Source organism: Gallinula chloropus, assembly GCF_964237585.1.
Source record: "Gallinula chloropus genome assembly, chromosome: 3".
NCBI classification, from domain to species: Eukaryota; Metazoa; Chordata; class Aves; order Gruiformes; family Rallidae; genus Gallinula; species Gallinula chloropus.
In genome coordinates, this window is record NC_140087.1 from 51,895,605 (window position 1) to 51,907,143 (window position 11,539).

Here is an 11,539-nt window from a genome sequence, read left to right on the forward strand (position 1 = left end):
GTGGCTGGCACCACCGCAGTGGCAGGGGCGTGATCTCTGTACGTGGGGACTCCTCGCAGGTTGTGACGGGGATGTTAGGTGCTGTAAGCAGAGGGCAGGGTGCCAGGGGTGAAATTCCAGCCTCCCTGCTCATTTACAGGCCATGACAGGATTGCTATGGCAGGCCTCGTGCATGAACAGGTGAGCAGGGTGGCAGCAGCAGGTCTGGCTATCCAGGAGGAGAGGCTGGAGCTGCTGCTGCCCTCCTGCACCCCTGTATTCTCAGGCCCTGGAGGAGCTAAGCATGGATGCCAGAGTTGCTCTGGAGGCAGACCTGCACCCTCCCTTCTGGAGGCTGGACAGGGAGATGCCCTCCCAGCCCCAGCAGCATAGGATGGAGAAAAGATGTCCTCACTGCAGGCAGCTGCAATTCAAGAAACTGAGTTGGCATGCCTGGGGTATGTCTCCTGCTAGGACAATGTTTAGGCAGGGGAGTGCTGACTGTTCAGCCTTCCCCCTGTGTCAAACAGGAGAGGGAAGGGGGAAGGAGCAGCCGGGCTTGCCTGGGAGCTCTCAGGAGGGCAGTGGTGGCTTGCAAAGTGCAAACTGAGTCTGAGTGGAGATTTTGCTCGGTCCCCTGTTCAAAAGCAGCGTTGCCCAGCCTTAGTCTGCATTGTCCAGCTTGTGTTTCAAGCCATGTAAACCCACTGCTGCATGGTGGTTTCCTGTGAAGTGTCGGGCTGGCCGCTCTGAGATGATTGGGATGAGCTGGAAGAGCCAAGCCAAAAGCATCCCAGGAACAGCCTGACCAGCATGTGAGATGAGGCAGTGTGGCTGTGTTTTCTCCATTGATAAAAAGCAAATTGCCCTGCCAGAGGCTCCTGCCTTATCTCCAGCATGTAGGTGTTCAGAAGCCTCTCCTCTGTCGTGCGTTGATGGAGTTTGCTTCTCCCCTGGGCATCTGTAGACCACCTGCCCTGGTGGGAGTACAGGAGATCCAAGGTTGTATAGCTGCTTGGGGAAGCTCTGAGGTATTTGAGGGGAGACCTGTTCCAAAACACTTTGTGACAGTGATGGAGAGGCAAAGGCTGTGTCTGGTTTGTGTGCTAGTGTTTGCAAGCCTTGGCACTGATGCTGATGGCTGGTAGCAGGTGTGGCACCAAGGATCGGGTGTGTCCCCTGATCACGAATTGGACAATTGGGATGCTTGTTGATTTAAATGGGAAAACTGAAGTTTACCATGTAACAGTTGATGCTTGTCAAACTAGTGTGTTTAATTAAAAATAAAGCTTGCTTTCACCTCCTGCTGGGGACAGTTTGGACACCATGGGAGGCAGCTGTGCCGGAAGGAAATGAGAAGTGAGAGGACAAGCTAGGATGACCAGGGTATCATGGCTTAGATGTTTGGCCAAGATGTTGACTGAAAGAGAGCTCCTTGACCTCTCAGGCTTTAAAAGCAGAGGAGTTGTGCTGCAGAGCAAGGAGGCAGACTGCAGTCAATCTGGCTCTGGCCATATCCATGCTTGGGGCATTCAGGCACACTGTGCCTACAAAGATGCTGACCACATAGAAAGACATCAGCCGTGAAAACAAGAGGATGGAAAGGTGTGCTTGGAAAGATGCCAGGTGTACAGAGCTGAGCTTCAGGAGAGCAGAGGCAGGTGAGAGATCTCCTCACAGTAAGAGAGAAGTAAGAGCTTGCTGAGAAGGAAAAGCAGTATTGTTGGAGGAGCAGCCAAAAGCAGAAGTAATGAAATTTGGAAACGGAGTCACGAGGAATGGCATGCCTTTCAAACCTACCAGAACCATTTCCCTGTGAAGAGAAGGTGGCTTACTGGTCTGGGGTCATTTATTTAAATAGTCATTATGAAGTGTACTGCAGGAACTTACTTCTCATTATCGAAGAAAAATTCTCGTTAAGCTACTTGAACTTTGCTGCCTCTACCTTGAGATGCTCAACTGGGGCTGAGTTGAGAACCAGTGCACAAAGCTGTTGTTCAGAGAATGGTCTTGGAAAACACCTGCTGTTTGAAGCAGAGCACAAAAGTCCATCCCTTTTTAGGTAAACACTTTAATTTAGCCATGTACTTAAGTTGTTATGACTTCAGTGAGAGTATTTCAAGTGCATACTCAGGAGCTTTCCTGAGCAGGCTTGATCTTTTGCATGAAGATCCTTGGAGAAATATCTTAAGCATTAGGCCAGACAGCTGCCAAAGCTAGATTTGCTTTGGGAGAAATAATAAGTGTTAACCTCATCAGGGTTATTAATTAGTAATTAACCTTGGAATGCCATAATCTACTAATTGTTTTATATTCCTGCTCCTGTGATGTTGGGGAAAGCTAGGCAAACTTCATGCCTATAAGGAAAATCCAGGAGGAACAGCTTGTTCTTCTGTTGCCTTATATTAGAGGCCTCAGCCACTGCTTAAAGTGATTTGTCTTTTCACACAGTACATGTGGTACATTGTTCTGATCCAGAAACGAGGTATGTAACAGCATGTTTACCCTCCCCAGCATGTGATCCAGAAAAGAACAGTACTGTTGTCTGAAGATGCCCTGATCTGTCTTTGAGGTCCGCTAGCTCCTTTTTAGTTGTGTGCGCTGCTGCTCCTGTACCTCAGTGATGCTGCGTGTGACATACAGCCAGGTACCCCCTCCATGCAAGGGGAATACCCAGGAGTATGATTTCTTGGTGGAAGCCCACAGCATGCTTTGCTGCATCCTGCCAGTGTTATCCTGTGTACTGGTACCCAGGTCCAGGGAAGGGTGACCTTCAGGCTTCAATGCTTCACGCAAGGATGGAGACACAAGCTCAGAAGTAAGATTCCCCCTAGGCTTGGGGCACTGGGACCCAGCCACCGGTGCTGTCATGCCTTTTTCTTTCAGCATGAGCTGCCCATGGAAGCACAGAGTACACAAAGGTGATTTGGGAGGGACAGATGCCCTCAGGAGACATAGCTAGAATAAGCAGTGGGTCTTGGGTCCCACTGATGTGTAAGGACCAACGCAGAGGCAGTGGGATGGGAGCAGTGAAGTTCTGAGTGTGGCCTCTCTCAGGGCTGACACCGTGGCTCCATTTAGGCAGGCTGTCTGTATAGGGCAGTGCTTTCCATGGAAAGCAGTGTCCAGGTGCTCAGGCTGCCTTACAGCAGCTCCAGGCCATGACACTTAGCTGCTCCAGGTGTTCTTTGGACTCAAACCTGTGGGAAAGTACCCACTGCTCTTCGTCTGAGTGCCACATCCTGGAGAGAGAGTCCAGGAGATGCTCTGGCCACCTGGTAGCACCACACACACACATCCCCCCCCCTCCCCCCCGCCCCCACATTAGGTGTGTGCCAAGTGCCCAATTTTAGTTCTTTTATGGGATGCTGGTCTGTCTGGGCAGGGGAGCTCTTTCAGACTTTACCTCTGGGAGTTCTTAGGCGCAGTATTCGGTGTACTCCCCGTTGCTTCTGGGGTGACCTCTAGCCATCTCCTTCATGTCAAGCCAGGATTCCAGCGGTTGTAGTGGATGTGAGTGCCCCAGCTTCAGCTGGAGCTGCAGGCAAGAGGTTACCAACAGCATGTCTTTAATGGACTTTCATAGGTTTGATATTTGCTCTTGTTGGAGCCATGTTCCATGGATAAACAGTGACTCAGAGCAGCTTTGCCCAGTTAAAAGTACGATTTCTTTGTTTGTCTTAACATTGAGATAAGAGTCTGGATGACATGAGGCTTGCACTGCTGTGTCTTGCCGAAAAATTCAGTGCCCTCCTCCAAATCAAAGCACCCGCTTTATCTTGCACACCTTTATCTGTGGGTCTGGGAGACAGTCTGCTTGCCTTGAAGTACCACTTTAGTGTTCCTGGGCTCAGCTGGATGCTGTTGTCTCTGTGCCCAGTGCTGGACCGGCACTTTGTGTTCCCAAGCCAGACCCAGCTCCTCTTGCCAAGCCCCGTGAGGTGGAGAGGGGCCACTGAAAAGAAGAGCCCGGTCAGCATCTCTCAAGTGCTGGTGGCTGGCTCAGAGCCTGGCATCCCAGCATGTGTGAGTGACTCCTGGCTGCAGACCCCAGCCCCAGCAGTCAGAGGCAAGCAGAGCTGCCCTGAAAACTCCAAAACGGGATGCTGAACTCCCCTTCCTCCCAGCAGGTAAAGATTATTAGGGAGCTGTCTCTCAAGATTAGATCCCTCTGGCAGCATCAGAGGAAATGTCCAGATTCCTCCTGTGCAGGATATCTTTGGGCACTGATGTGCCAGGTGGGGTCTAGTGGTTCTTTCTGGCATAGATGAGGGCTTGAGGACAAGGACAATGTCAAGGCTGTTTAAACATCCATCTCAAAGTCCTGTGGCCTTTGTTACTCAGTGCTCAGCAGGAACTAAAAATTGGTCTCTCACTGCCTCTGTCTCCCTTGTTGGAGTTCAGTAGCTGCTGGACAGAGTTCGTAAAGGGAATGAGGTGCCATAAAGCTTCAAGGCTTTTCCAGCATTGCAGTGCCCTCGTTTAGGCATCCTGGTGACCAAGGTTGCCCTGCTGCTCTTGGTTGTACGGGGTGCTGTGCCAACCCTGTGCATAGTGCCGTGCCACAGGTTGCGATGTGCTGCTGTTGCTGGAGCTCTGGCAACGCTGTCTGTCGTGGCTTCCCCAGCAGACACAGGACACTGGTTCCTAGATGTTCTTCTATAACTGTCCTAGCTTGCTGGCCACATCCAGGCCTCCTGCTGTAAGAGCCCTTTAATGATGCCTGCTGTCATTGAGGAGCAATTGACTTCTTTCCTCCTCCTGCTGTGGCTGCCAAATCTCTTCTCAGCATGGAGTCATAGAAGGAGCTGGGTTCTTCCTGCTGCAGGGCTGTGATTATGTTGGCCTTTGTTGCTCGCTTGTGCTGTTGGTCCTTTGTAGACCAACCCTACAAAGCAAGTGCTACCTTAGGAGTGCTACAAGGAGGGTGAGGAAAAGGCGGGAATATACCCAGCCCGAAAAATACAAACACTTGGAGCTGCCATCTGCTTAAGGACCTTAGAAAAGGTTCAGCCTTTACTTCTTATATAGGGCAGGTGCAGGTGCCAGAGTTTGGAGTAGGTCTTCCTCTTGTAGGAACAGCACTGAAGTTGTTCCTGCTGCAGGCCATGCAGCATCCTATCTGCTTGCCCCCAGTACCTGCAAGTGAAGGGGTTTCCTTCTGGGCTTCCTGGTTTTACATCCTGTGTGTTTCCTCCTGGGTGGAGCCAAACTGATGGGCCCTTCCTTGCTAGCGTCGAGCTTCCTCATCTTCTGATGTAAAGGAGGGTTTTTTTATGTGCCACTAAACATCATCTCCAGGACTGTTGCTGCTCTAAGCAGCCCTTGTACCCGCTTTGCAATCGTTGCTGAATTAATTGGTGTAGGGTTTCAGTTTTCCCAGGTCTCTGTGGAGCAGCTGCTAAAAGCAGGGGCATGAAGCATTTCTGCGGTACCATCCAAGAGAGGCAGTGCCTCAGCCCTGTGCGTGCTGAGTCTGGTGTTTGTCAGGACCTAGGGCAGGAGGAATGAGCAGGGGGAGCTTACCCCACAGAATCACTAGGTTGGAAAAGACTGTTGAGATCAAGTCCAACTGTTCCTGTCTCATGCTAAACCATATCCTGAAGTACCTGATGTGCCCTTTTTTTAAACACATCCAGGGATGGCGACTCAACCAACCTCCATGGGCAGCCTGTTCCAGGCCCTGACAACTTTCAGTGATTTTTTTTTTTTTTTTTTTTTTTTTTTTTTCCTAGTATCTGATCTGACCCTGCCCTGGCACAGCTTCGTGCCATTTCCCCTTGTCCTATCCCCTGTCACCTGGCTGAAGAGACTATCTCCCACCTCTCTACAACCTCCCTTCAGGTAGTTGTAGGTGGTGATAAGGTCTCCCCTCAGCCTCCTCTTCTCCAGGCTAGACATCCCCAGCTCCCTCAGCCGCTCCTCATATGATTTGCCCTCCAGCCCCTTCGCCAGCCTCGTTGCCCTTCACTGGACACGCTCGAGGACCTTGATGTCCTTTTGGTAGTGAGGAGCCCAGAACTGGACACAGTACTTGAGGTGTGGCCTCACCCCCTGTAACGTCTGAGCTACTTGCATGCTGCAGAGTAAGGAGTAGGGGCACTCCCAGGGCTGCAGCAGAAGGAAATCCTGCCAGTCCCTGGTGAGGAACCAGCTGTGGAGTGCGGAGAAGTGGCTTGGACAACTTGGGAGTGATGTTCCTTGCCGCTGCTTGGTGACTTGCATCACCAAGGGTTTCCTTAGTGGAAAGTGCTGACCACACTGTTTAGGTAAGTGATTGTAATTGTGCCCAGTGACAAAATTTCTGTGTCTTTGAGTGCTGTGCTGAAAGGAGGTAGACTTCTGTCCTGCAGAAGTGAGGAGGAGGAAACAGTTGATGTGACCTTGAGAGACTAGCTCAAAAACCTGGTTGAGACACGTGTTTCACCCAAGGAGAAGCCAGGTGTGGATGAGAATGCCTGGTCTGTGATGACTTGTAGAGGACAGAGATGGAGCAGTGAGGAAAGGCAAGTATGTTAATACTCCCCTAGGCACAAGAGGATTAAGATGAGAGATAAACAAGAAGCTCTAATATGAGCTTACTGATAAACAAAGGGAAAAGGGATGAGAGCTGTGAGAGGTGCACAGCTCCTGCAAAAGGTATGTGCCTGTGCAGAAGGGGCAAGGTGGCATTTGGTCAGTTAAGAAATGGAGGGAAACATGGAAAAATCAAGAGCAAGGAAAGGACTACTAGAAAAATTGATCCATTTTCCAGCCAAGCCAGGTGTCATGCACCTGAACTCCTTAACAGGGTTTGAAAGCTGAAGTGATATTTGTGTAGAAAAAGGTCTTGTATGAATAGTTGCTCTCGCCTACAGAATGAAGTGTGGGAGAGCCAGCCTGGGGCAGGCCCACAGGCCTTTGCAAGGGAAGCACAGACCAGTGCAGGTAGCTAAGTGCTGGTAGTAGAGATGAAGGAGGTGACCAGGAAGGCAACCACTGAGCAACAGCCCATGTGTTACTGGAATCCATAAACCAGAAAGCCACTGGTGCTGAGAGATGAAGTCTCCATCCTTGGGTTTAGTACATGTCCATTGGGAGTTGGTAGTTGCTACTGCTGAGGTTTTAAGTGGCAGATGAGGAAGCTTTGTTTTCTGGAACTTACTTCCAACTAGGATTTGGTTGCCATATGGCCACTGCTCTGCAGAATGTCCAGTGTGAAGTCCAGCGCTTCACCAGTCTCACCACTCATTTATGTCGCGTTTGCTGTTACCACTAGGAGCATATGCCTACAGGAAACAGGGGAAGCCAAACAGCAGTGTTTCTTTATAAAGTACAAGCTGGCAGACAAACTGGATTTCTTTCTGATAGATTTACAGCATGGGAGCTTGAAGCAAAAGCGACAGGTAGATATATTTGGAACCAAAGTGTTTGATTCGGTGACTCATGAAATCTAACACTCAAAATGTAATGCAAATCAGGTTGGCTGTGACTCTGCTGTGCTGCAGACTGAGAGCTGGTTGATGTAGAGAACTGTTGGGGTAAGTTTGGGCTTCCTCTTGATGGCAGGGAATGAGATAGACCCTTGCTGTGGACTAGGCTGCGATGTTTGAATGGGACAACAGATGATATTGAGACTCCGTGGTGTTTATCAGGAGGCAAACAAGGTGAATCTGGGGACCTCTCCTTAGTGGTGCAGAGCTGCTGGGTGCTGGCTGTGTTGGTTCCTTGTAGCCAGATGGAGGCAGTCAGGCTGCCTTGCTGGTGCTGTGTGGGTGACACTCTTCCTCACATTTCCCTGGAGGAGAAGGGGATACCATCAGTCCTTCCCTCACAGCTGGGCCGGGACAGACACCCCTTGCCCAGAAGCACCCAGTTCAAAGAGGTGTAGGGTGTGAAAACTGAGGCAGGAGGGCAACAAGATACAAATCTGGAAAGACCAAAAAGCCTTTAGGCTGAGGACAGATTAGCCAGCTGAGAAGAGCATGAACCACAGCATACCAGGGCTTTGAGCTGTGTGGTACAGCCCTTCTTGGCATGGTACGTTATGTTCAGGGTGCCATACGACTTGGAAGTGCTACCAGCAGATTGGAGGGAGTTCCTGTAAGGAAAGAGGCATAAACAAGACCTGGCTGTCTGGAGCTAAATCCGTATCGCTTGGCAAGGCAGGCAGTTGCTAGTGGGCGAAGGCAGCATGAAGGGGTTTGATGATGTTCACAGGCAAGATTTTGTGATTGGCTGTCCTGAGTAACCTTGAAAAGGACGGAGTCATGAAATGGACAGGTTCCCTGATCTTCGTGGAAGTTAGCACCCAAAAGCTCTTCTCCTTGTTGAAAACCATGGATAAGAACAACTCCCAAGGTTAAAGAGCGGTTATGTGGTCTGGTCAGGGGAGGACTGTCAAGATGAAACTGTGGAAATAAAATGGCTTGGTTTCACCTGAAACTTGGAGGTTCCCCTGCTGCTGAGACTTTCCAGCTTGAGTAGTGTTTTTTTCTAGGGAAGGGAGTTCTCCAAACAACCCCATTTCAAGACTCTGAAATGATGGAGCAGCCTGGTACTGAGCCCCAGGAAGTAAGCTGGGGCTTCCAAAACATCCATGTCCCTTCAGGATCACCCTCTGGCAGGTTCAGGGCAGGATGTCAAGAGAGTTCCCTTCCTTTTGGGTGGGAAAGCCATGCTTTCTTCCCCTCTTGCTCATGAAGTGAGCTGTGTAAGTCTGTGTTGCCGTTAAGAGGTAATCAAATCCGAGTATTTCCTGGATCCAAAGGCTCCTCCCTGTTGCAGACTACTTCCATCCCTGCTGGGCACCATCCCAGTGCAGGCAAGTTGCTTGTGTGGTCGACTATGCTTACAGCTCTGCTGGGGGCTGGGCTGGGGGGTCTCGAGCAGGGGGATGCACGTGGTCAGCAGTGCACAAAGCGCTATGAAGCAATGCTCTGAGCAGTGTGGGGCCAGGGGCTCGCTGTGACGGTACCTGCCAGCGCCAGGGCAGGGAGCTGATAACACGGGGAAAGGTGTGATGCCCTTTGGTGGGTATGGGGCCTGATGCAAAGCCAGATGGAAGGACTTTAGACCCAGGGCAAAGGCGCACTCAGTTTTTGGTTTGTAGAAGCCAAGCCTGCCAGGTATAAAGCTTTGGAGGTCCAGTCTCTGCTCAGCTTGCATGTACAGACGATGAAGCACGCGGGGAGCTTTGTATGTTGACTGGAGGAGATGGAGAAGAGGCAGAGAGATGCAGAGCTTTGGCAGGCCCTCCTCCTTCCTGGGCTGATACAGGGCTGATCCTTGTTATATGCGCTTCAGTGCTTTGCCCAGGCTTGTTCCAAATGCACCGGTAGCACATTTGTTTCTTGGTGCTTCTCCCTTGGCCTGCAGCTTGCGTTCCTCCTCGCTGCACCCGGAGTGTCAGCACTTCTCAGTCCCTCTGCTGCCTCAAAGCCCCATGCCAAGCTTGAAGCACGGTGTGAGGCAGCTTTCCCACCGCTCTGACTGCAGCAGGAGTGCTACTTACCCCTTTCTTTGTTGCTGTACCCTGGGAGAGGCTTTCAGCTAGTTTGTACACCCTCTTCTCCGTGTCTCTCCTGTGACTCTTTCCTGCTTACTCACTGAGAGGCAAGACTGTTCTTACCATGGTGTGTTTGTGACTGCTAGTGGTTTGCACAGAGTTCTGCTGGGCTTCAGTGTCGAAGTGCAGGTAACATAGGTGGCTGTTTGGGAGGTGAAAAGGTGTCAGCTGCTGTGTGAAGGTCCCCAAGTGCCCAGCACAGGCAAGTCTATGCTGCCATGGCAGGCAGGAACTCAGGGTGGCATGTCCTCCAGGCTCAGGTCACTAGTATCATGGTGTAGATCACCCTTGGTGTTTGGGGAGACCAAGGGCACCCCGGAGTAGCAGGGCCTTCAAGGTACAGGCCATGCCCCAAGCACCCTCTGGGGCCAGAAACCAAAACACATCACATCTCCCTGAACATCTCATCCTAGAGATCTAGTAAATTTTGGGTTGGCTTTGGTGCGAGTGTTTTGTTGGTTTGTTTGCGGGTTGTTTGTTGGGTTTTTTCCTTTAAACTGGAAATCTCTAGTCTGCTAACCCCAGAGCTGCTGGTATCCAGCTGCCTGTCTCTGTGCCCCCAGTGTGTTGTGATACCGTCACATTTCCATAAACAAGCGCGTCTCTACCCGAGCAGAGTCTTGCTGTTCTAATTACAGATGGGGCTATTAACATTTACCGGTGAGAAAACAAATGAATGTAGCTCCTGTGCTTACGTGGGTCTGGCTGCAAGCGCAGGCTTATGCTTTATTGATTGATATTTTTCTGCAAGTGCTTCTGGGGCCACCTCTTCGTGTCTGGCTGACATCAGCAGTGTGGCTGGAAGAACACAGCCAGACGCCTGTCCGTGTCTGTGCATCTGTCTGCCTGTAAGCCGGCTGTTCGGCTTCTGCATCACTCTTGTCTGAGCCCCAGCAGAGAGCTTTCTCTCTCTTGTCTGCCAGACCCCTGGCACCAGGAAGAAAGGCTGTGAGCGCTGGGTGTGAGGGGCAGAGACTTCAGGATGAGCTGGAGAGGGGAATGGGAAATGCTTCGTTTGGGAGGCCCAGTCTGTGCTGTGCCATGGCAGAGTTCAGTGTGGAGCAGGCAGCGGCCTTAATGGACGTCTCCTGGTCCCCTGTCCTGCAGGAGTCCCTCAGAGCTCTGACATGTTGTCCCCTGCTCAGGCTGTGCATCCTGATGCATGCTCTCTGTGGCTGTCAGGCTGCAAGGGCCCAGGCTTGTCGTCCTGACCTTTTCAGCCTTGTGCTGTTGCCTTCCCTCTTTCCATCTGCAGTGGACAAGTGGGAGCACAGACTCACTTGGCTTCCGCATGCGTGCTCAACCAAGTGGAAAGCCCAATGAGCTGTGCTGACCTGCAGGCCAAGGACAAAGGCAAGGAGAAGGAGGAGACCCCCTGCCATGCTGGGTCTGCCAACCCCTCAAGTGCAGCCGTTCCCAGAGCTGGGTTAGTGCAGGGTTTAGCTGGGCTGGAGACTGTGTGCACTGTGGTGCCTGGTGGGAAGTGCTTTAGGGACTTCAGCTGGGAAGCGGGATGTCTCTGCCCCTGACATGTGGGAGTAGAGACGGGGCAACACAGACATGCTGCTCCTGCTTGGGATGTGGAAACTGGAAGGCAATAGGCTTCTCTGGGGATGGGGAAGCAGGGGAGCTGCCTTCCTCCCTCTCCACTTCCTGCTGCTCATAAAGAAGGGGATGGAGTCCAGGATTGCTGAATAAGAGCCCAAAATGTCTTTTTATGCTGTCTTTGCTGTTTTGGGTAAGTCAGCATTAAATGCACAGAGTGTAGGAATGGAAGGCCTGCATGGGAACCTCATTTGGTGTCCTGATCTTGCTCTTTTCTTGGACCTGCTGCGTGCTGTGGTAGAAAGCTGTGCTCATGGTCAGGAAATGGCTCGATGCTCCCCATCATCCCAGCCCTCGCAATGGCTTCCCACCAGCTCTCAGGGCCCTTACTGTCTTTATGAGCTGAAGCCCATGCTGATGTTAATATCATCAGCCCAGGAAAAGCCCAGCTGTCCTTATCCTACAGTC